This window comes from Ranitomeya variabilis, chromosome 5, assembly GCF_051348905.1.
Source record: "Ranitomeya variabilis isolate aRanVar5 chromosome 5, aRanVar5.hap1, whole genome shotgun sequence".
Lineage (NCBI taxonomy): Eukaryota > Metazoa > Chordata > Amphibia > Anura > Dendrobatidae > Ranitomeya > Ranitomeya variabilis.
Window position 1 is genome coordinate 466047222 of NC_135236.1, and position 24076 is coordinate 466071297.

Below are 24076 nucleotides of genomic sequence, written 5' to 3' on the forward strand. Positions count from 1 at the left end.
CGCCAGTTGCCATCCAGAAGTGCTGTACGCACAGTCAACAGTCCCTCCTCTGTTATTGGGGTTCAGTAACGTCAGCTGTTCCCCTGCTGTGTGTGTGGCAATCCCTCCTACCTCCTCCTACCTCCTCCTCCTCCACCTGTCCCTGGGCTCCAACACCGCCAGTTGCCATCCAGAAGTGCTGTACGCACAGTCAACAGTCCCTCCTCTGTTATTGGGGTTCAGTAACGTCAGCTGTTCCCCTGCTGTGTGTGTGGCAATCCCTCCTACCTCCTCCACCTCCCCCTCCTGTCCCTGGGCTCCAACAACGCTAGTTGCCGTCCAGAAGTGCTGTCCGCACAGAGCAAAACACCTTGCCAATGTGTTAGTGGGGTTCAGCACCGCCAGCTGTTCCCCTGCTGTGCAGCCGGCAACGTGTACTGCGACCGCCACGCAGGCACAACAAGTTAAATTTAAGGGAACCTGTCCCCCCCCCCCCAGGCGTTTGTTACTGAAGGAGCCACCTTGTGCAGCAGTAATGATGCAAAGGGAAAAAGTGCCTCTTTTCGTGGTGCTCCTTGTACATGCTGATCCTAACACTTATGAAAAGTGTCCCCTCCTACCGTGATACCGTCCGGTTGGTGGAACTTTCCTTTGTGATGTGACGCAGCACAGCCGTCATTCTTACCCCCTTGGCGCCGTGCGCCGCCTCCTCAGCGTTGTTTGAATCAGTCCCGGAGCCTGCGCTGTTAGGTTAGCCCTTGGCCATGCACACATTTTGCGCTGCCCGTCTTCTGACATCATTTGGTGTCAGGCTGGCTGCGCCTGTGCGGCCGCGCTGGCCGAGAGCCCGCCTCGTACTGTCTTCTGATTTAATCCCACTGGGGGCCAGAGATCCATGGACATGCGCAGTGCATATCTGAACCTCCACCTCTCACTCATCTCCCTACGGCTTATTCAAACTGTGCGGTGTCAGCTGGTCCCTAATAGCATGCCACGGCCGTGACACCGCACAGTCAGAAGAAGCCGTAGGGAGATGAGTGAGAGGTGGAGGTTCAGATATGCACTGCGCATGTCCATGGATCTCTGGCCCCCAGTGGGATTAAATCAGAAGACAGTACGAGGCGGGCTCTCGGCCAGCGCGGCCGCACAGGCGCAGCCAGCCTGACACCAAATGATGTCAGAAGACGGGCAGCGCAAAATGTGTGCATGGCCAAGGGCTAACCTAACAGCGCAGGCTCCGGGACTGATTCAAACAACGCTGAGGAGGCGGCGCACGGCGCCAAGGGGGTAAGAATGACGGCTGTGCTGCGTCACATCACAAAGGAAAGTTACACCTACCGGACGGTATCACGGTAGGAGGGGACACTTTTTATAAGTGTTAGGTTCAGCATGTGCAAGGACCATAATTAAAAGAGCTAAGTTTACCTTTTCCAGCATTAGTGCTGTACACGATGGCTCTTTCAGCTACAAACGCCTGGGGGGGGGGTTAAAGTTTCCCTTTCAACTTGCTCCAGTGCAGGCTTCGGCCTACACTCTGCTCCCTCTCTTCCTCCTGCTGACCCCGGGCTCTAACACCGCCAGTTGGGGCCCGGTACTGCTAGCTGCACAGAGCCAAACACCAGCCAATGTGTCAGTGGGGTTCAGCACCGCCAGCTGTTCCCCTGCTGTGCAGCCGGCAACGTGTCCTGCAACAGCCACGCAGGTACAACAGACCCAAAGCTGCCGCCAGTGCAGTGTCATGATTCTCAATGGCGAGAGAACATAGCCCAGCATATATGAGAACTAGCTCTTGGAAGATGGAAACTATACTGACCATGAACTAAACCTGCCGCACAACTAGAAGTGGCCGGGTAGCATGCCTACGTTTTTTAACCCTAGATGCCCAGCGCCAGCCGGAGAACTACCTAATCCTAGCAGAGGAAAAGACAGTCCTGGCTCACCTCTAGAGAAATTTTCCCAAAAGGCAGACAGAGGCCCCCACATATATTGGCGGTGATTTTAGATGAAATGACAAACGTAGTATGAAAAAAGGTTTAGCAAAATCGAGGTCCGCTTTCTAGATAGCAGGAAGACAGAAAGGACACTTTCATGGTCAGCAGAAAACCCTATCAAAACACCATCCAGAAATTCCTTTAAGACTCTAGCATTAACTCATAACACCAGAGTGGCAATTTCCGATCACAAGAGCTTTCCAGACACAGTAACGAAACAGCAGCTGTGAACAGGAACAAAATGCAAAAACACACAAGGACAAAAGTCCAACTTAGCTGGGAGTTGTCTAGTAGCAGGAACAAGCACAGAAGGCTTCTGATTACATTGTTGACCGGCAAGAAACTGACAGAGGAGCAAGGTTATATAGCGACTCCCACATCCTGATAGGAGCAGGTGAACAGAGGGGATGATGCACACAAGTTCAATTCCACAAGTGGCCACCGGGGGAGCCCAGAATCCAATTTCACAACAGTGCAGGCTTCGGCCTACACTCTGCTCCATCTCCTCCTCCTGCTGACCCCCGGGCTCTAACACCGCCAGTTGGGGCCCGGTACTGCTAGCTGCACAGAGAAAAACACCAGCCAATGTGTCAGTGGGGTTCAGCACCGCCAGCTGTTCCCCTGCTGTGCAGCCAGCATCGTGTCCTGCAAAAGCCACGCAGACACAAGAACTGAAATTGAAGGGAACCTGTCCCCCCTCCCCCAGGCGTTTGTACGTTTTTAAGGCCACCTTGTACAGCGGTAATGCTGCATGTGTGCAAGGTGGCTCATAAACGTATTCTCCTCGCACATGTGGAACTGAAAACACGTCTGAAATGTGTCCTCTGTGTGACCATTTAACCGTCCCGGGGGTGTGACTTTCCTTTGTAATGACACGCTGCAACCCCCTTGGTAGCGCTGCCCGTCTTCTGGCATCATTGTTTGGCTGCCTGCGCCTCTGCGGCCGCCCTGACCCACACAACGCCCCTCGGTGTCTTATTTCTTGGGACTGCGAGGGTGTGATTGATGGGCATGAGCAGTGCATCAGTTCGCCTGTCCCTCATCTCCTTCTGCCTTCTTCAGACTGTGCGGCTTCATGGCCGTGGCATGCGATAAGGGATCAGCTGACGCCGCACAGTCTGCGGCGGGTGTAAGGACCCGAGTGCGAGAGGCGAACATATGTGCTGCGCCAGGCCATGAATCACAGCCCCGCAGTGTTTTAACAATGTTAAGAGACCGCGGGGCTGGGATTCGTGGTCATCGCGAACCGCAGCGGCCGACATTAAATGAGGTCAGAAGATGGGCAGCGCTAACAGCGCTAGGCCAGGGGATAACACGACAGCGCAGACTCCTGTACAGCAAATAACAACGCTCAGGAGGCTGCACCCAGCACCAAGGTGGGATTCTTGACATCTGTGCTGCGTCTCATTACAAAGGGAACTCGCGCCTCCAACACAGTTTGACTGTATAAAGGGCTAAATGTTATACGTGTTTCATTCAGCGTGTGCAAGGAGCAAAATTAAAAGAGCAACCTTTGACTTGTGCAGCACTACTGCTGCATAAGCTGTGGCTCTTCTACTTTGTAACCCCTGAGGGGGGGTTAAAGGTTACCTTTGAAATTGGTTCAAGTAGGCTTCGGCCTACACTCTGCTCCCCCTGCAGAGCCCGGGCTCCAACACCGCCAGTTGGGGCCCGGTACTGCTAGCTGCACAGAGCCAAACACCAGCCAATGTGTCAGTGGGGTTCAGCACCGCCAGTTGTTCCCCTGCTGTGCAGCCGGCAACGTGTCCTGCAACAGCCACGCAGGCACAACAGACCCAAAGCTGCCGCCAGTGCAGGCTTTGGCCTACACTCTGCTCCATCTCCTCCTCCTGCTGACCCCGGGCTCTAACACCACCAGTTGGGGCCCGGTACTGCTAGCTGCACAGAGAAAAACACCAGCCAATGTGTCAGTGGGGTTCAGCACCGCCAGCTGTTCCCCTGCTGTGCAGCCGGCATCGTGTCCTGCAAAAGCCACGCAGACACTTGCTCTTGTACCTTCTGCTCCCCATCCTGGTTCCAGTACCGTCAGCTGGTTCCGGGCAGAGCCTTTGGCTTAGGTGCCTCCCTCTGGGTATCCGAGTTCCACCAACGTCAGGTGGTCCTTGGTAGTGCTTTCAGGCACGGGTACCTCCTGCTTAGTAACCGGGTTCCAGTAACGTCAGCTGGTCTTCGGTAGTTCCATTGGCTCTTGGACCTTCGGCTACCCATCCGGGTTCCAGCACCGTCAGCTGGTTCTCGGCAGTGTCTTTTGCTCTTGTACCTTCTGCTCCCCATCCTGGATCCAGTACCGTCAGCTGGTTCCGGGCAGAGCCTTTGGCTTAGGTGCCTCCCTCTGGGTATCCGAGTTCCACCAACGTCAGGTGGTCCTTGGTAGTGCTTTCAGGCACGGATACCTCCTGCTTAGTAACCGGGTTCCAGTAACGTCAGCTGGTCCTCGGTAGTTCCATTGGCTCTTGGACCTTCGGGTAGCCATCCGAGTTCCAGTTCCATCAGCTGTTTCTCGGCATTTTCTCAGCCTTCTTGTACCTTCTGCTACATTTCCAAGTTCAAAAGACTAAACACGATGACCCGGAAGACCACCCCTAAGATGACGACGACACCAGAGACGACAACCACCGTGATGACGACGACCCTGGAGACGATGACCCCGAAGACCACCCCGATGACGACGACCCCGGAGACGACGACCCTGAAGACCACCCCGATGACGACGACCCCGGAGACGACGACCCTGGAGACGACGACGACCTGGAAGACCGAGAAGCAGAAGAACAAGAGGCTGCAGAACAAAGAGCAGAAGAACATTAAGCATAACACTAAATATCAGAGCAAAAAATATTATCTAAATTATAAGCAGAAGACTAAGCAGTGTATGGGGGTGAGTCCGTTCCTCCTCGTGGTGCCCCTGGATAAAGCCTGATGCTGCAGGCCAAACTGAACGCGGACAAATGTAACTCTTTTGTGACAGGCAGAACGGAAGGTGTAATCTTCAAACTTTTATAGATAACAACTACGGGAATGCCTGTCACAAATAAGAATATGATGAAGAAGTAGAATATGATGAAGATAATAGTAAAATAAAAAGAATATGAACAATGTAAGAAAAAAAATAATAGGTAGAAGATGAAGAAGAAGATGAATAAGGTGAAGAAGTTGATGTCAAAGAAGCTGATGATGAGGATAATGAAGAAGAAAGTGTGGGAGAAGTAAAAAAGAAGGTGAAGGGCGTGGAAGTAGTGAAACATCAATATCTGACAAAATAAAAAAAAATTAACATAGTCAAAATCTTTCTACCGCCGAACGTCATAAAAAAAAAAAAAACCTGCTATTCTATTACATTGGGCTAAACCTCTGTGCCTTTAATGTCTCCGCCACGTCCCCCAATACATCCTACATTATTCTTAGTTGTTTTCCTTCATGTAGAATGAACCTACAAGTTTATAAAGGGTTTATTTTAATTCCGATATTTTCGTCCCATTGACTTGCATTGGGATCGTGTATCGGTATCGGATTAGATCCGATATTTTGACGGTATCGGCCGATACTTTCCGATACCGATACTTTCCGATATCGGAAAGTATCGCTCAACACCAGTCAGAGAACATAAATAACAGAACAGCTCTTGGGTGATGGAATCTCGAGCTGACCGTGAGCTAAACCTACCACACAACTAACAGTGGCTGGGTGGCGTACCTACGTTTTATCCCTAGACGCCTAGCGCCAGCCGGAGGACTAACTAACCCTAATAGAGGAAAAGACAGACCTGGCTTACCTCTAGGGAAATTCCCCCCAAAAGGAGACAGAAGCCCCCCACATATATTGACGGTGAGTTCAGAGGAAAAGACATACGCAGTATGAAGGTAGGTTCAGCAAAGCGAGGTCCGCTTACTAGATAGCAAGAAGATACAATAGGGAACTTCACGGTCAGCTGAAAACCCTATTAAAATACCATCCCGAAATTACTTTAAGACTCATGTGTCAACTCATGACACCGGAGTGGCAATTTCGGCCCACAAGAGCTTCCAGCTACAGAAAAATAACATAACTGTGAACTGGAACAAAAATGCAAAACAAACTTAGGACTAAGAGTCCAACTTAGCTGATAGTAGTCTAGAAGCAGGAACATGCAACAGAAAGGCTCTGGTTACATTGATGGCCGGCACTAGAATAACTGAGCAGCAAGGCTAAATAGGATACACCCATACCCTGATGGAAACAGGTGAACAGAGAAAGTGAAGCACACAAGTCCAGTACCACCAGTGGCCACCGGGGGAGCCCAAAAACCAAACTCACAACAGTACCCCCCCCTCAAGGAGGGGGCACCGAACTCTCACAAGAACCACCAGGGCGATCAGGACGAGCCCTATGAAAGGCACGGACCAAATCAGAGGCATGAACATCAGAGGCTGTCACCCAAGAATTATCCTCTTGACCGTAGCCCTTCCACTTGACCAGATACTGAAGTTTCCGTCTGGAAACACGGGAGTCCAAGATCTTCTCCACAACGTACTCCAATTCACCCTCAACCAACACCGGAGCGGGAGGCTCAACGGAAGGCACAACCGGTACCTCATACCTGCGCAATAATGACCGATGGAAGACATTATGGATAGAAAAAGATGCTGGGAGGTCCAATCGAAAGGACACGGGGTTAAGAATCTCCAAAATCTTATACGGGCCGATGAACCGAGGCTTAAACTTAGGAGAAGAAACTCTCATAGGGACAAAACGAGAAGACAACCACACCAAGTCCCCAACACGAAGACGAGGACCAACACGACGACGGCGGTTAGCAAAATGCCGAGTCTTCTCCTGGGACAACTCCAAATTGTCCACCACCTGTCCCCAAATCCGATGCAACCTATCCACCACAGTATCCACTCCAGGACAATCCGAAGACTCCACCTGACCGGAAGAAAAATGAGGATGAAACCCCGAATTGCAAAAGAAAGGAGAAACCAAAGTGGCAGAACTAGCCCGATTATTGAGGGCAAACTCCGCCAACGGCAAAAAGGCAACCCAGTCATCCTGATCCGCAGACACAAAACACCTCAAATAAGTCTCCAAGGTCTGATTAGTTCGCTCCGTCTGGCCATTAGTCTGAGGATGGAACGCAGACGAAAAAGACAAATCAATGCCCATCCTAGCACAGAACGCCCGCCAAAATCTAGACACGAACTGGGTCCCCCTGTCAGAAACGATATTCTCCGGAATACCATGCAAGCGAACCACATTTTGAAAAAACAGAGGAACCAACTCGGATGAGGAAGGCAACTTAGGCAAGGGCACCAAATGAACCATCTTAGAAAAACGGTCACACACCACCCAGATGACAGACATTTTCTGAGAAACAGGGAGATCAGAAATAAAATCCATAGAGATGTGAGTCCAAGGCCTCTTCGGAATAGGCAAAGACAACAACAATCCGCTAGCCCGAGAACAACAAGGTTTGGCCTGAGCACAAACATCACAAGACTGCACAAAAACTCGTACATCTCGAGACAGGGAAGGCCACCAGAAGGATCTAGCCACCAAATCCCTGGTACCAAAGATCCCGGGATGACCTGCCAACACAGAAGAATGAACCTCCGAGATGACTCTACTGGTCCAATCATCAGGAACAAACAGTCTACCAGGCGGGCAACGATCAGGTCTATCCGCCTGAAACTCCTGCAAAGCCCGTCGCAGGTCTGGGGAAACAGCAGATAATATCACCCCATCCTTAAGGATACCTGTAGGTTCAGAATCACCAGGGGAATCAGGCTCAAAACTCCTAGAAAGGGCATCCGCCTTCACATTTTTAGAACCTGGTAAGTATGAGACCACAAAATTAAACCGAGAGAAAAACAACGACCAGCGCGCCTGTCTAGGATTCAGGCGCCTGGCAGACTCAAGATAAATCAAATTCTTGTGATCGGTCAATACCACCACCTGATGTCTAGCCCCCTCAAGCCAATGACGCCACTCCTCAAAAGCCCACTTCATGGCCAAAAAGCTCCCGATTACCAATATCATAATTTCGCTCGGCGGGCGAAAATTTTCGAGAAAAGAACGCACAAGGTCTCATCACGGAGCAGTCGGAACTTTTCTGCGACAAGACCGCCCCAGCTCCGATCTCGGAAGCATCGACCTCAACCTGAAAAGGAAGAGTAACATCAGGCTGATGCAACACAGGGGCGGAAGAAAAGCGGCGCTTAAGCTCCCGAAAGGCCTCCACAGCAGCAGGGGACCAATCAGCAACATCAGCACCCTTTTTGGTCAAATCAGTCAAAGGTTTAGCAACATCAGAAAAACCAGTTATAAATCGCCGATAAAAATTAGCAAAGCCCAAAAATTTCTGAAGGCTCTTAAGAGAAGAAGGCTGCGTCCAATCACAAATAGCCCGAACCTTGACAGGATCCATCTCAATGGAAGAGGGGGAAAAAATGTACCCCAAAAAAGAAATCTTTTGAACCCCAAAAATACACTTAGAACCCTTCACACACAAGGAATTAGCCCGCAAAACCTGAAAAACCCTCCTGACCTGTTGGACATGAGAATCCCAGTCATCCGAAAAAATCAAAATATCATCCAGATACACGATCATAAATTTATCCAAATATTCACGGAAAATGTCATGCATAAAGGACTGAAAGACTGAAGGGGCATTTGAAAGACCAAAAGGCATTACTAAATACTCAAAATGGCCCTCGGGCGTATTAAATGCGGTTTTCCACTCATCCCCCTGCTTAATTCGCACCAAATTATACGCCCCACGGAGATCAATCTTAGAGAACCACTTAGCCCCTTTTATTCGAGCAAACAAATCAGTCAGCAGTGGCAGAGGATACTGATATTTGACTGTAATTTTATTCAAGAGTCGATAATCAATACACGGCCTCAAAGAGCCATCTTTTTTAGATACAAAGAAAAAACCGGCTCCTAAGGGAGATGAAGAAGGACGAATATGTCCCTTTTCCAGGGACTCCTTAATATATTCTCGCATAGCAGCATGTTCAGGTACAGATAGATTAAATAAACGCCCCTTTGGAAATTTACTGCCCGGAATCAGATCTATGGTACAATCGCAATCTCTGTGAGGAGGTAGTGAACCAAGCTTAGGCTCCTCAAAAACATCACGATAATCAGATAAAAATTCCGGAATCTCAGAGGGAATAGATGACGAAATGGAAACCAAAGGTACGTCCCCATGAGCCCCCTGACATCCCCAGCTTAACACAGACATTGCTTTCCAGTCAAGGACTGGGTTATGAGATTGTAACCATGGTAATCCGAGCACTAAAACGTCATGTAGATTGTACAACACAAGGAAGCGAATCATCTCCTGATGGTCTGGATTCATACGCATAGTCACTTGTGTCCAGTATTGTGGTTTATTACTAGCCAATGGTGTAGAGTCAATACCCTTCAGAGGTATAGGAACTTCCAGAGGCTCTAGATCAAACCCACAGCGCCTGGCAAAGGACCAATCCATTAGACTCAAAGCGGCGCCAGAGTCGACATAGGCATCCGCGGTAATTGACGATAATGAACAAATCAAGGTCACAGACAGAATAAACTTAGACTGTAAAGTGCCAATTGAAATAGACTTATCAACCTTTTTTGTACGTTTAGAGCATGCTGATATAACATGAGTTGAATCACCACAATAGAAGCACAACCCATTTTTTCGCCTAAAATTCTGCCGTTCGCTTCTGGACAGAATTCTATCACATTGCATACTTTCTGGAGCCTTCTCAGAAGACACCGCCAAATGGTGCACAGGTTTGCGCTCCCGCAAACGCCGATCAATCTGAATAGCCATTGTCATGGACTCATTCAGACCTGTAGGTGCAGGGAACCCCACCATAACATTTTTAACGGCATCAGAGAGACCCTCTCTGAAATTCGCCGCCAGGGCGCACTCATTCCACTGAGTAAGCACAGACCATTTACGAAATTTTTGGCAGTATATTTCAGCTTCATCTTGCCCTTGAGATAGGGCCATCAAGGCTTTTTCAGCCTGAATCTCTAAGTTAGGTTCCTCATAAAGCAACCCCAAAGCCAGAAAAAACGCATCCACATTGAGCAACGCAGGATCCCCGGGTGCCAATGCAAATGCCCAGTCTTGAGGGTCACCCCGCAGCAAGGAAATTACTGTCCTAACCTGCTGTGCGGGATCTCCAACGGAGCGAGATCTCAGGAAAGAAATAATTTACAATTATTTTTGAAATTCAGGAAACGAGATCTATCCCCGGAGAAAAATTCTGGTATAGGAATTCTAGGTTCAGATATAGGAGCATGAATAACAAAATCCTGTAAATTTTGAACCTTCGTAGCAAGATTATTCAAACCTGTAGCCAAACTCTGAGGATCCATTTTAATCAGGTGAGATCAGAGCCATTCAAGGATTAGAAGGAGAGAGAGAGACAAAGGCTGCAATTAGAGCAGAAATGCAACTAAGTCAACTATAGAGCAAGCTCAGAGGAAAAAAAAAAAAAAAATCTGCAGACTTCTTTTTCTCTCCTTTCTTCTGCCAACGGTTTTAACACTGGGCCGGCCATACTGTCATGGTTCCCAATGGCAAGGGAACGTCAGAGAACATAAATAACAGAACAGCTCTTGGGTGATGGAATCTCGAGCTGACCGTGAGCTAAACCTACCACACAACTAACAGTGGCCGGGTGGCGTACCTACGTTTTATCCCTAGACGCCTAGCGCCAGCCGGAGGACTAACTAACCCTAATAGAGGAAAAGACAGACCTGGCTTACCTCTAGGGAAATTCCCCCCAAAAGGAGACAGAAGCCCCCCACATATATTGACGGTGAGTTCAGAGGAAAAGACATACGCAGTATGAAGGTAGGTTCAGCAAAGCGAGGTCCGCTTACTAGATAGCAAGAAGATACAATAGGGAACTTCACGGTCAGCTGAAAACCCTATTAAAATACCATCCCGAAATTACTTTAAGACTCATGTGTCAACTCATGACACCGGAGTGGCAATTTCGGCCCACAAGAGCTTCCAGCTACAGAAAAATAACATAACTGTGAACTGGAACAAAAATGCAAAACAAACTTAGGACTAAGAGTCCAACTTAGCTGATAGTAGTCTAGAAGCAGGAACATGCAACAGAAAGGCTCTGGTTACATTGATGGCCGGCACTAGAATAACTGAGCAGCAAGGCTAAATAGGATACACCCATACCCTGATGGAAACAGGTGAACAGAGAAAGTGAAGCACACAAGTCCAGTACCACCAGTGACCACCGGGGGAGCCCAAAAACCAAACTCACAACAGAATCCTATCACACTGCATAGGCTCAGGCATCTGCTCTGAGGACAACGCCACAGCGCGCACAGTTCTGCGCTCCCGCAAGCGCCGATCAATCTGAATGGCCAGAGACATAGAATCACTCAGACCAACAGGCGTGGGAAACCCCACCATAACATCTTTAACAGATTCAGAAAGACCCTTTTTGAAAATTGCCGCCAAAGCATCCTCATTCCATTTAGTCAGCACAGACCATTTTGACCCTGAGACAAGGCCAACAAGGTCTTCTCCGCTTGATCCACAGAATTTGGTTCATCATTAGTGTTGAGCGATACCGTCCGATACTTGAAAGTATCGGTATCGGAAAGTATCGGCCGATACCGGCAAAGTATCGGATCCAATCCGATACCGATACCCGATACCAATACAAGTCAATGGGACTCAAGTATCGGACGGTATTCCTGATGGTTCCCAGGGTCTGAAGGAGAGGAAACTCTCCTTCAGGCCCTGGGATCCATATAAATGTGTAAAAGAAAGAATTAAAATAAAAAATATCGCTATACTCACCTGTCCGACGCAGCCTGGACCTCAGCGAGGGAACCGGCAGCGTTGTTTGTTTAAAATTCGCGCTTTTACTTGGTTACGTGAAGTCCCGGCTTGTGATTGGTCAGGGCGGCCATGTTGCCGGGACGCGGACCAATCACAGCAAGCCGTGACGAAATTACGTCACGGCTTGCTGTGATTGGTCCGCGTCCCGGCAACATGGCCGCCATTAACCAATCACAAGCCGTGATGTCACGGGAGGCTGGACACGCGCGCTTTTTAAAATTTTAAAATGCGCGCGTGTGCAGCCTCCCGTGACGTCACGGCTTGTGATTGGTTGCGTCTCCCATGTGACTGCGACGCAACCAATCACAAAGCCGGGACGTAATTTTAAAATCCTTAAGGACCTGAAATTACGTCACGGCTTGCTGTGATTGGTTGCGTCGCCCATGTGACTGCGACGCAACCAATCACAACGCCGGAACGTAATTTTAAAATCCTGAAGGACCTGAAATTACGTCACGGCTTGCTGTGATTGGTTGCGTCTCGGTCACATGGGCGGCAGGCAACCAATCACAAGCCGGGACTCACGTAAAGGAAAGAAAAGCGCGAATTTTAAACAAAGAACGCTGCCGCTTCCCTCGGTAAGGTGCAGGCTGCGTCGGAGAGGTGAGTATAGCAATATTTTTTATTTTAATTCTCTCTTTTACACATTTTTACATTAATGTTGTTTCGATACCGATACCCGATATCACAAAAATATCGGATCTCGGTATCGGAATTCCGATACAGCAAGTATCGGCCGATACCCGATACTTGCAGTATCGGAATGCTCAACACTATTCATCATATAATAATCCTAGAGCCTGAAAAAAGGCATCTACATTAAGCAAGGCCGGATTCCCAGATTCCAGGGAAAATGCCCAATCCTGAGGGTCGCCATGCAGCAGTGAGATGACAATTTTAACCTGCTGAATGGGATCACCAGAGGAACGAGGCTTCAGAGCAAAAAACAGTTTACAGTTGTTTTTAAAACTCAAAAATTTGGACCTGTCCCCAAAAAACAAATCAGGAGTAGAAATCCTAGGCTCTAAAAGCGGAGTCTGAACAATATAATCAGAAATACCCTGTACCCTAGCAGCAAGCTGGTCTACACTAGAAACTAATCCCTGAACATCCATGCTAACACAAGACTCATCAGTCACCCAGAGGAAAAGAGGGAAGAAAAGACAAAGCAGGCTACAGAAAAAAAGGCTCTTTCTTCCCTTCTTCTGAGATGCATTTAACTCATTGTTGGCCAGTTGTACTGTTATGATCCGGTGACCTTGGAGCCGCATGAGAGACTTTCTCAGGAGTATGTGGTACCTGCACTGACCGCAAACCCCAAACCAACACCGCAACTAGAAGTAGCCGTGGGATGTACCCAACACGTCCCAGTCACCTCGACACAGCCGGAGGACCAAACACCCCTATAGATGGAAACGGGAATTCCATCCCGCCTCAGAGCAGAACCCCAAACGATAGGTAGCCCCCCACAAACACCGACCATGAGTATAAGAGGAAAGACACACGCAGGCAGAAAAATAGGACCCAGCAAAAGATGCACTTCCAGCCAAATAGAAAAGGATAGGACAGAATTCCAAGCGGTCAGTACTAAAATCCTAAAAATATCCACAGCAGATAATACAAATATTCTACATCTAACTAAAGACATAGAAAGTATATTTCCATCTCCTGAGAATCCAGCATGACTGAAAAATGCAAACAAAGTCTAAGCTGGAAAAAACACAATGAATTGCACTGAATTGCAAAGCACACTGCATGTGTGCACAGAGACAAAAAAACAGACACTTATCTTAGCTGAATTGGCAGCAGGGCATGAGGAACCAGAGAGAGATGCAATCCCTCCAAGAACAATGGACAACTGGCAAGGACTCATGGATCCTGCACACCTAAATACCCAGTAAAGCTGCAATCAGCAGAAACACCTGCCCTGGATTACAACCCCAAGACAACTGCACTACCACCAACAACCACCGGAGGGAGCCCAAGAGCAGAATTCACAACAGCCCTAACCCTAGCCCCAACCCTGACCCTAACCCTAGCCCTAAGCCTAGTCCTAGCCCTAACCCTAGCCCTAACCCTAACCCTAGCCCTAACCCTAGCCCTAACCCTAACCCTAGCCCTAATCCTTGCCCTAACCCTAGCCCTAACCCTAACCCTAATGGGAAAATGGAAATAAATACATTTTTTTAATTTTTTAATTTTTTGTAACTAAGAGGGTGATGAAGGGGGGGGGGGTTGATTTACTATTTATAGCAGGTTATCTAGCAGATTTTTATGATTGGCAGCCGTCACACACTAAAAAACTCTTTTTATTGCAAAATATGTTTTTTGCATTACCACATTTTGAGTGCTATCTTTTTTCCATATTTTGGTCCACAGAGTCATGTGAGGTATTGCTTTTTGCGGGACGAGTTGACGTTTTTATTGGTACCATTTTCAGGCACGTGACATTTTTTGATCGCTTTTTATTTCGATTTTTGTGAGGTAGAATGACCAAAAACCAGCTATTCATGAATTTCTTTTGGGGGGGGGCGCTTATACCAGTACAATTACAGCGATACATCATTTATATTTTTTTATGTTTTGCCGCTTTTATACGATAAAAACTATTTTATAGAAAAAATAATTATTTTTGCATCGCTTTATTCTGAGGACTATAACTTTTTTATTTTTCGCTGATGATGCTGTATGGTGGCTAGTTTTTTGCGGGACAAGATGACGTTTTCAGCGGTACCATGGTTATTTAAATCCGTCTTTTTGATCGCATGTTATTCCACTTTTTGTTCGGCGGTATGATAAAAAAGCGTTGTTTTTTGCTTGTTTTTTTTTTTTTTACTGTATTCACTGAAGTGGTTAACTAGTGGGACAGTTTTATAAGTCGGGTTGTTATGGACGTGGCGATACTAAATATGTGTACTTTTACTGTTTTTTTATTTTTATTTAGCTAAAGGAATGTATTTATTGAAACAATATTTTTTTATTATTATTATATATTTAGGAATTTTTTTTTTCTTTTTTTACACATTTTTTTTTTTACATTTTTACTTTGCCCCAGGGGGGGGGGGGGGACATCATAGTAAAGTGACAGGTTGCCGATCTGACACTTTGCTGTGCACTGTGTCAGATCGGCGATCACACAGGACAGCAGGGAGGCTTCCCGGCACCTGCTCTGAGCAGGCGCTGTGAAGCCACCTCCCTGCAGGACCCGGATGCAGCTCCACGGCCATTTTGGATCCGGGGCTTTCAGGGAGGAGACGCTCGGTACAAGGTGAGCACATCGCCTTGTACCGATCGTCTCAGGGAAGCACGCAGGGAGCCCCCTCCCTGCGCGATGCTTCCCTGTACCGCCGTAACACTGCGATCATGTTTGATCGCAGTGTGTCGGGGGTTAATGTGCCGGGGGCGGTCCGTGACCACTCCTGGCACATAGTGCCGGATGTCAGCTGCGATAGTCAGCTGACATCCGGCTGCGATCGGCCGCGCTCCCCCCGTGAGCACGGCCGATCGCGCTAGATGTACTATTCCGTCCTTGGGAAGTAGGGCCCACCGCACATAAACGGAATAGTACGTCCAATGACAGAAAGGGGTTAAAATGAAGTTAATAACAATAGTGTGGTGATGTGTTGGGGGCGTGATTATGTGTGGTGATGTAGTGGGGGGGCGGGATTATGTGTGGAATGGGGTGGGGGGCAAAATTATGTGTGGTAATGGTAATGGGGTGGGCGGGTAGGATTATGTGTGGTGATGTGTTGCGGGGTGGGATTATGTGTGGTGATGTGGTGGGGGCGGGATTATGTGTGGTAATGGGGTGGGGGGGCGGGATTATGTGTGGTGATGTGTTGGGGGGTGGGATTATGTGTGATGTTGTGGTGGAGGGGTGGAATTATGTGTGGTGATGTGGTGGGGGGGCAAGATTATGTGTGGTAATGTGGTGGGGGGGCGGGATTATGTGTGGTAATGTGGTGGGGGCGGGATTATGTGTAGTAATGTGGTGGGGCGGAATTATTTGTGATGATGTGGTGGGGGGCGGGATTATGTGTGGTGATGTGGTGGGGGCGGGATTATGTGTGGTGATGGAGTGGGGGGCGGGATTATGTGTGGTGATGTGTTGAGGGGGCGGGAATATGTGTGGTGATTAGTGTTGAGCGATACCTTCCGATATTTGAAAGTATCGGTATCGGATTGTATCGGCCGATATCTGAAAAATATCGGATATCGACGATACCGATACCCGATACCAATACAAGTCAATGGGACACAAATATCGGAAGTGATCCTGGATGGTTCCCAGGGTCTGAAGGAGAGGAAACCCTCCTTCAGGCCCTGGGATCCATATTCATGTGTAAAATAAAGAATAAAAATAAAAAATAGGGATATACTCACCCTCTGACACGCCCTGGTTGTAACCGCTGCAACCGGCAGCCTCCGTTACTAAGAATGAGCGAGTGAAGGACCTTCGATGATGTTGCGGCTTGTGATTGGTCACGTAAGCGGTCACGTGAGCGGTTACGCGACCAATTACAAGACCACGACGTCATCGCAGGTCCTTTACTCGCTCATTCTTAGGAACGGAGGCTGCCGATTGCAGCGGTTACAACCAGGGCGCGTCAGAGGGTGAGTATATCCCTATTTTTTATTTTTATTCTTTATTTTACACGTGAATATGCATTCTGGTCCCGATTCCCGATATCGCAAAAATATCGGAACTCGGTATCGGAATTCCGATACTGCAAATATCGGCCGATACCCGATACTTGCGATATCGGAATGCTCAACACTAGTGGTGATGTGTTGGGGGACGGGATTATGTGTGGTGATGTGTTGGGGGCGCGGGATTATATGTGGTGATGTGGTGGGGGGAGGAATTATGTGTGGTAATGTGGTGGGTGGGCGGGACTATGTGTGGTGATGTGGGGGGGCGGGATTATGTGTGGTAACGGGGTGGGGGGTGGGATTATGTGTGACAATGTGGCGGGGGCCTGGATTATGTGTGGTAATGTGGTGGGGGGTGGGAATATGTATGGTAATGTGGTAGGAGGCATTATTATGTGTGGTAATGTGGTGTGGGGTGGGATTATGTGTGGTAATGTGGTGGGGGCAGGATTATGTGTGGTAATGTGGTGGTTGGTGGAATTATCTGTGATAATGTTGTGAGGGGTGGGATTATGTGTGGTAATGTGGTGGGGGTGGGATTATCTGTAGTAATGTGGTAGGGGGCGGGATTATGTGTGGTGATGTGGTGGAGGGGTGGGATTATGTGTGGTAATGGGGTGGGGGGCGGGATTACATGTAGTAATGTGGTGGGGGGTGGTATTATGTGTGATGATGTGGTGGGGGCGGGTATATGTGTGGTGATGTGGTGGGGGTGGGTTTATGTGTGGTGATGGGGTGGGGGCAGAATTATGTGTGGTGATGTGTTTGGGGTGGCGGGAATATGTGTGGTGATGTGTTGGGGGACGGGATTATGTGTGGTGATGTGTTGGGGCACGGGATTATATGTGGTCATGTGGTGGGGGGCGGGATTATGTGTGGTGATGTGGTGGGGGGCGGGACTATTTGTAGTAATGTGGTGAGGGGGCAGGATTATGTGTGGTGACGGGGTGGGGGGCAGGATTTTGTGTGGTGATAGGGTGAGGGGAGGTATTATGTGTGGTAATGTGGTGGGGGTGGGATTATGTGTGGTGATGTGGTGGAAGGGCAGGATTATGTGTGGTGGGGGGCGGGATTATGTGTGTTTTGATGTGGTAGGGGTGGGATTATGTGTGGTAATATGGTGGGGGGCTGTATTATGTGTGTTAATGTGGAGGGGGAGTGTTGTGGATTCTGTTGGTGGGCTCCCTCTGGTGGTTACTGCTGGTACTGGGTGACTTTGGTGGGTTGCGGCCTTTGGTTTCCACCTGTCCATCAGAGGCTGGGTGTTTCCTATTTTACCTGGCCTTTCTGTCATTTCCCTTGCCGGCTATCAATGTGTTCAGATGTGCTCTGTTTGGTTCCTGCCTACCTGCTCCCAGATCTTTCAGGATAAGCTAAGTGCTGATTTTCAGTTGTTTGGTTTTTGGTCCAGCTTGCTTAGAATGTCTCTATGCTAGCTGGTTGCTCTAGTGGACTGAGGTTCTCCCCATGTGCCATGAGTTGGCACATGGGTTCTTGTAATCTCAGGATGGTTTTTTTGATTAGGGTTTTTTGCTGACCGCTCAGTCCCCTTTTGTATCTTTCTGCTTTCTAGTTTTCAGCGGGCCTCTATTTGCTAAAGCTATATACATCATCTCTATGTGTGTGCCTTCCTCTCATTTCACCTTAAATACATGTGGGGGGCAACTATACCTTTGGGGTTAATTCCTCTGGAGGCAAGTGAGGTCTTGTTTTCTCTGCAGTACTAGTTAGCTCTTAGGCTGGTGCGTGGCGTCTAGAACCAACGTAGGAACGCTCCCTGGCTATCTCTAGTTGCGTTTGTCAGGCGTAGGGCAGCGGTCAGCCCAGGTTCCATCACCCTAGAGCTCGTCCGATATTTGTTATACTTTGCTTGTCCTGTGCTATCCCTAGCCATTGGGGATTCATGACAGTATAGCCGGCCCACAAAGTGTTAATTGTTTGGGCTGAAGCAGGAGGAAAAGAAGTGTTCAAGGAAAATTTTTTTTTTTTTTTCCTTCAGAGTTTTGCTGCCTAGCCCTTAATTGCTGTCTAGCTGCTTCTTACCTCCTCTTAACCCTTGAATGGCTCTGATCTTAGCTGTTTATCATGGATGTCCAGAGTTTGGCTTCCAGCCTGAGTAATCTCGCGGCAAAGGTTCAAAACATACAGGATTTCGTTGTTCACACTCCCATGTCTGAACCTAGAATTCCTATTCCAGAGTTTTTTTCTGGAGATAGATCTACCTTCCTGAATTTCAGGAACAATTGTAAATTGTTTCTCTCTTTGAAATCTCGCTCCTCTGGAGACCCTGCTCAACAGGTCAAGATTGTTATATCGTTCCTACGGGGCGACCCTCAGAATTGGGCATTTGCATTGGCACCAGGGGATCCTGCGTTGCTCAGTGTGGATGCGTTTTTTCTGGCATTGGGATTGCTCTATGAGGAACCTAACCTAGAGATTCAGGCTGAAAAGGCTTTATTAGCCCTCTCTCAGGGGCATGATGAAGCGGAAATATATTGTCAGAAATTTCGGAAATGGTCGGTGCTTACTCAGTGGAATGAGTGCGCCCTGGCTGCAAACTTCAGAAATGGTCTTTCTGAGGCCATTAAGGATGTTATGGTGGGGTTCCCTGCGCCTACAGGTCTGAATGAGTCTATGGCTATGGCCATTCAGATTGATCGGCGTTTACGGGAGCGCAAACCCGTGCACCAGTTGGCGGTGTCTTCTGAACAGGCACCTGAGACTATGCAATGTGATAGAATTCAGTCCAGAAGTGAACGGCAAAATTATAGGCGGAAAAATGGTTTGTGTTTTTATTGTGGTGATTCAGCTCATGTTATATCAGCATGCTCTAAACGCACAAAAAGGGTTGATAAATCTTTTGCCATTGATACTCTGCAGTCTAAGTTCATTTTGTCTGTGACTCTGATTTTTTCACTGTCTTCCATTTCCGTCGATGCCTATGTGGATTCAGGCGCTGCCCTGAGTCTTATGGATTGGTCATTTGCTAAACGCTGCGGTTTTAGTCTAGTGCCTCTGGAAGTTCCTATTCCTCTGAAGGGAATTGATTCTACACCATTGGCTATGAATAAACCGCAGTATTGGACACAAGTGACCATGCGCATGACTCCCGTTCATCAGGAGGTGATTCGCTTCCTTGTACTGTATAATTTACATGATGTACTAGTGCTTGGTCTGCCATGGTTACAAACTCATAATCCTGTCCTGGACTGGAAAACAATGTCTGTGCTAAGCTGGGGATGTCAGGGGGTTCATGATGATGCACCTCCGATTTCTATCGCTTCATCGACTCCTTCGGAGATCCCTGCGTTTTTGTCAGATTATAAGGATGTTTTTGAGGAGCCTAAGCTCAATTCGCTCCCTCCTCATAGAGAGTGTGACTGTGCTATAGAATTGATTCCTGGCAGTAAGTTCCCTAAGGGTCGTTTATTTAATCTGTCACTGCCAGAGCATACTGCTATGCGGAATTATATTAAGGAGTCCTTGGAAAAGGGACATATTCGTCCATCTTCGTCCCCTCTGGGAGCAGGTTTTTTTTTCGTGGCAAAAAAAGATGGTTCCCTGAGGCCTTGTATAGATTATCGCCTTCTGAATAAGATTACAGTCAAATACCAGTATCCATTGCCATTATTTACTGATTTGTTTGCTCGCATTAAGGGGGCTAGGTGGTTCACTAAAATAGATCTTCGTGGTGCGTATAATCTGGTGCGGATAAAACAGGGTGATGAGTGGAAAACCGCATTTAATACGCCTGAGGGCCATTTTGAGTATTTGGTAATGCCTTTTGGACTCTCCAATGCTCCGTCAGTCTTTCAGTCCTTTATGCACAATATTTTCCGTGAATATTTGGATAAGTTTATGATTGTGTATTTGGATGATATTTTGGTGTTTTCTGATGACTGGGAGTCTCATGTTCTACAGGTCAGGAAGGTGTTTCAGGTTTTGCGGGCCAATTCTCTGTTTGTGAAGGGCTCAAAGTGTCTCTTCGGAGTCCAGAAGATTTCTTTTTTGGGGTACATTTTTTCTCCTTCTACTATTGAGATGGATCCCGTTAAGGTTCAGGCTATTTGTGACTGGACACAACCTACATCTGTTAAGAGCCTTCAGAAGTTCTTGGGGTTTGCTAATTTTTATCGTCGGTTCATTGCTAATTTTTCCAGTATTGTTAAACCTTTGACTGATTTGACTAAAAAGGGTGCTGATGTTGCTGATTGGTCTCCTGCGGCCGTGGAGGCCTTTCGGGAACTTAAGCGCCGGTTTTCTTCTGCTCCTGTGTTGTGTCAACCAGATGTTTCACTTCCTTTTCAGGTGGAGGTTGATGCTTCCGAGATTGGAGCGGGGGCGGTTTTGTCACAGAGAAGTTCTAATGGCTCGGTGACGAAGTCATGTGCTTTCTTCTCTAGAAAATTCTCGCCCGCCGAGCGCAATTATGATGTGGGTAATCGGGAGCTTTTGGCCATGAAGTGGGCATTTGAGGAGTGGCGTCATTGGCTTGAGGGTGCTAAACATCGCGTGGTGGTCTTGACTGATCACAAGAATCTCATTTACCTTGAGTCTGCCAGGCGTTTGAATCCTAGACAGGCTCGTTGGTCATTATTTTTTTCTCGTTTCAATTTCGTGGTTTCATACCTGCCAGGTTCAAAGAATGTGAAGGCAGATGCTCTTTCCAGGAGTTTTGTGCCTGATTCTCCTGGAGACACTGGGCCTGCTGGTTTCCTTAGGGATGGGGTAATATTGTCCGCCGTATCCCCAGACTTGCGACGCGCATTGCAGGAGTTTCAGGTGGATAAACCGGATCGATGTCCACCAGAAAGACTGTTTGTTCCGGATGATTGGACCAGTAGAGTCATCTCCGAGGTCCATTCTTCTGTATTGGCTGGTCATCCTGGAATATTTGGTACAAGAGATTTGGTGGCCAGGTCTTTTTGGTGGTCTTCCTTGTCTAGGGATGTGCGTACCTTTGTGCAGTCTTGTGAAGTGTGTGCTCAAGCTAAGCCTTGCTGTTCACGGGCTAGTGGGTTGTTGTTATCTTTGCCCATCCCGAAGAGGCCTTGGACGCACATTTCCATGGATTTTATTTCTGATCTCCCGGTTTCACAGAAAATGTCCGTTATCTGGGTTGTGTGTGACCGCTTTTCTAAGATGGTTCATTTGGTGCCCTTGCCTAAGTTACCCTCCTCCTCTGAGTTGGTTCCTTTGTTTTTTCAGAACGTGGTTCGTTTGCATGGGATTCCGGAGAATATCGTTTCTGACAGGGGATCCCAGTCTGTGTCTAGATTTTGGCGGACGTTTTGTGCCAAGATGGGCATTGATTTGTCTTTCTCGTCTGCATTCCATCCTCAGACGAATGGCCAGACGGAGCAAACTAATCAGACCTTGGAAACTTATTTGAGGTGTTTTGTTTCTGCTGATCAGGATGACTGGGTTGCTTTTTTGCCACTGGCCGAATTTGCTCTTAATAATCGGGCTAGTTCTGCCACGTTGGTCTCTCCTTTTTTTTGTAATTCGGGGTTTCATCCTCGTTTTTCCTCTGGTCAGGGGGAATCTTCGGATTGTCCTGGAGTTGACGTGGTGGTGGACAGGCTACATCAGATTTGGAATCAGGTGGTGGACAATTTGAAGTTGTCTCAGGAGAAGACTCAGCAGTTTGCTAATCGCCGTCGCCGCGTGGGTCCCCGACTTCTTGTTGGGGACTTGGTGTGGTTGTCTTCTCGTTTTGTCCCTATGAAGGTCTCTTCTCCTAAGTTCAAGCCTCGGTTCATCGGTCCTTATAGGATCTCGGAGATTCTTAACCCTGTATCTTTTCGTTTGGATCTCCCAGCATCGTTTGCTATTCATAATGTGTTCCATCGGTCGTTGTTGCGGAGGTATGAGGTGCCCGTTGTTCCTTCGGTCGAGCCTCCTGCTCCGGTGCTGGTGGAGGGAGAATTGGAGTATGTTGTTGAAAAGATCTTGGATTCTCGTGTTTCCAGACGCAAACTCCAGTATTTGGTTAAGTGGAAGGGTTATGGTCAGGAGGATAATTCCTGGGTGGTCGCCTCCGATGTTCACGCGACTGATTTGGTCCGCGCCTTCCATAGAGCTCACCCTGATCGCCCTGGGGGTTCTCGTGAGGGTTCGGTGACCCCTCCTCAAGGGGGGGGTACTGTTGTGGATTCTGTTGGTGGGCTCCCTCTGGTGGTTACTGCTTGTACTGGGTGACTTTGGTGGGTTGCGGCCTTTGGTTTCCACCTGTCCATCAGAGGCTGGGTGTTTCCTATTTTACCTGGCCTTTCTGTCATTTCCCTTGCCGGCTATCAATGTGTTCAGATGTGCTCTGTTTGGTTCCTGCCTACCTGCTCCCAGATCTTTCAGGATAAGCTAAGTGCTGATTTTCAGTTGTTTGGCTTTTGGTCCAGCTTGCTTAGAATGTCTCTATGCTAGCTGGTTGCTCTAGTGGACTGAGGTTCTCCCCATGTGCCATGAGTTGGCACATGGGTTCTTGTAATCTCAGGATGGTTTTTTTGATTAGGGTTTTTTGCTGACCGCTCAGTCCCCTTTTGTATCTTTCTGCTTTCTAGTTTTCAGCGGGCCTCTATTTGCTAAAGCTATATACATCATCTCTATGTGTGTGCCTTCCTCTCATTTCACCGTCAATACATGTGGGGGGCAACTATACCTTTGGGGTTAATTCCTCTGGAGGCAAGTGAGGTCTTGTTTTCTCTGCAGTACTAGTTAGCTCTTAGGCTGGTGCGTGGCGTCTAGAACCAATGTAGGAACGCTCCCTGGCTATCTCTAGTTGCGTTTGTCAGGCGTAGGGCAGTGGTCAGCCCAGGTTCCATCACCCTAGAGCTCGTCCGATATTTGTTATACTTTGCTTGTCCTGTGCTATCCCTAGCCATTGGGGATTCATGACAGGGGAGGGATTATCTGTGGTAATGTGGTGGGGGGGCAGGATTATGTGTGGTAATGTGTTGGGGGCCTGGATTATGTGTGGTGATGTGGTGGGGGGCGGGATTATGTGTGGTATTGTGGTGGGGGGCTGGATTATGTGTGGTGATGTGGGGGGCTGGATTTGTAGTAATGTGGTGGGGGGCAGGATTTTTGTGTGGTAATGTGTTGGGGGCCTGGATTATGTGTGGTGATGTGGTGGGGAGTGGGATTATGAGTGGTAATGTGGTGGGGGGGCAGGATTATGTGTGGTAATGTGGTGGTGGGGCGGGTTTACCTGTGGTAATGTTGGAGCAGAATTATGTGTGGTAATGTGGGGGCGGGATTATGTGTAGTAATGTGGTGGGGGGTGGGATTATGTGTGTTGATGTGGTGGGGGGGCGGTATTATGTGTGGTGATGTGGTGGGGGGCGGGATTATGTGTAGTAATGTGGTGGGGGGTGGGATTATGTGTGGTGATGTGGTGGGGGCGGGGTTATGTGTGGTGATGGGGTGGGGGGCAGGATTATGTTTGGAGATGTGGTGGGGGGGGTGGGATTATGTGTGGTGATGTGGTGGGGTCGGGATTATGTGTGGTGTTGAGGTGGGGGGGTGGGATTATGTGTGGTGATGCGGTGGGGGGTGGGATCATGTGTGGTGATGG